This window comes from Salvelinus sp. IW2-2015, unplaced genomic scaffold, assembly GCF_002910315.2.
Source record: "Salvelinus sp. IW2-2015 unplaced genomic scaffold, ASM291031v2 Un_scaffold2231, whole genome shotgun sequence".
NCBI classification, from domain to species: domain Eukaryota; kingdom Metazoa; phylum Chordata; class Actinopteri; order Salmoniformes; family Salmonidae; genus Salvelinus; species Salvelinus sp. IW2-2015.
This window is the reverse complement of record NW_019943561.1, coordinates 143,917-146,253: the sequence shown is the minus strand read 5'-3', so window position 1 is coordinate 146,253 and position 2,337 is coordinate 143,917.

Here is a 2,337-nt window from a genome sequence, read left to right as displayed (position 1 = left end):
ATTTTCTGGATTTTTGTTTTAGATTCCGTCTCTCACAGTTGAAGTGTACCTATGATCAAAATTACAGACCTCTACATGCTTTGTAAGTAGGAAAACCTGCAAAATCGGCAGTGTATCAAATACTTGTTCTCCCCACTGTATTAACCATCATTTATTCACATTACTTTACTTTAATAAAAATATTTGTTGTTGGGTATATTACAGTTGTTTTATTTGAATACTTTGTTATTTCATTCCAAGTCATCATCTCATCTCTATAGAGCTGCTGCCTATGCTGTCTGACAAAATCACTATTTTAGTATTTCTTCAAAGTAAATGCAGCATACGTTTATGAATGCTGAATACCAACTATCAATCACTTAGATCATGTATTTTCAGTTAGAGATACCTCGCGATGCAACTGCTCCATCCCTCTTGATCATGCGTTCTTCTCTCTTGTCTCCGGACATGTAGGCGTCCATTGGATTATGGTAATTGTAGTTAATTAGCACATTTTCTGCGTTAAACAATGCCGAATATTGGCCTGTTGTAAACTACTACTACAGTTGAAGTTTACATACACTTAGGTTGGAGTCATTAAAACTTGTTTTTCAACCACTCCACAAATGTATTGTTAACAAACTATAGTTTTGGCAAGTCGGTTAGGATATCTACTTTGTGTATGACACAAGTAATTCCAGAAAATGACGTCAAGGCTTTAGAAGCTTCTGATAGGCTAATTGACATAATTTGAGTCAATTGGAGGTGTACCTGTGGATGTATTTCAAGGCCTACCTTCAAACTCAGTGCCTCTTTGCTTGACATCATGGGGAAATCAAAAGAAATCAGCCAAGACCTCAGAAAAAAAGTTGTAGACCTCCACAAGTCTGGTTCATCCTTGGGAGCAAGTCCAAACGCCTGAAGGTACCACGTTCATCTGTACAAACAATAGTACGCAAATATAAACACCATGAGACCACACAGTCGTCATACCACTCAGGAAGGAGATGCGTTCTGTCGCCTAGAGATGAACGTACTTTGGTGCGAAAAGTGCAAATCAATCCCAGAACAACAGCAAAGGAGCTTGTGAAGATGCTGGAAGAAACATGTACAAAAGTATCTATATCCACAGTAAAACGAGTCCTATATCGACATAACCTGAAAGGGCGCTCAGCAAGGAAGAAGCCACGGCTCCAAAACTGCCATAAAAAAACAGACTACGGTTTGCAACCTGCATATGCGGACAAAGTTCATACTTTTTGGAGAAATGTCCTCTGGTCTGATGAAACAAAAATAGAACTGTTTGGCCATATTGACCATCGTTATGTTTGGAGGAAAAAGGGGGAGGCTTGCAAGCCGTAGAACACCTTCCCAACCGTGATGCACGGGGTGGCAGCATCATGTTGTGGGGGGGCTTTGCTGCAGGAGGGACTGGTGCACTTCACAAAATAGATGGCATCACATCTCAAGACATCAGTCAGGAAGTTCAAGCTTGGTCGCAAATGGGTCTTCCAAATGGACAATGACCCCAAGCATACTTCCAAAGTTGTGGCAAAATGGCTTAAGGACAACAAAGTCAAGGTATTGGAGTGGCCATCACAAAGCCCCGATCTCAATCCTATAGAAAATGTGTGGGCAGAACTGAAAAAGCGTGTGCGAGCAAGGAGGCCTACAAACCTGACTCAGTTACACCAGCTCTGTCAGGAGGAATGGGCCAAAATTCACCCCCACTTATTTTGGGAAGCTTGTGGAAGGCTACCCGAAAGTTTGACCCAGTTAAACATTTAAAGGCAATGCTAAACCAAATACTAATTGAGTGTAGTAAAATTCGTGACCACTGGATGTGATGAAAGAAATAAAAGCTGAAATAAATCATTCTGTCTACTATTATTCTGACATTGTCAAACATTCTTAAAATAAAGTGGTGATCCTAACGGACCTAAAGACAGGGAATTTTTACTTGGATTAAGTGTCAGGATTGTGAAAAAACTGAGTTTAAAACTGTATTTGGCTAAGGTGTATGTAAACTTCTGACTTCAACTGTACTACTACATTACACTGTATGGGCTTGATCTGATGTATCTCTATTCGAGAAATCTACAGTGAGGAAATGTGAATGAGCCTCACAGAAAAAAAACGAAATAGGGAGTTCAAAATAATTGAAATAACGTCGGTCATTAGTTGTGTAAAAAACGAAAAATAACATACATTTTGGTTAATCGTCAGCACTAGAAAGCAATATTGATACGATTTTAATGTGCACATTTGAGCGTCATTGCTAAAAGGGACATTACAGCCTTCGAATTATTTCAGATGTTTTCAGACCTCTAATGTAGTCCTAATGTCAGATCAAACCCC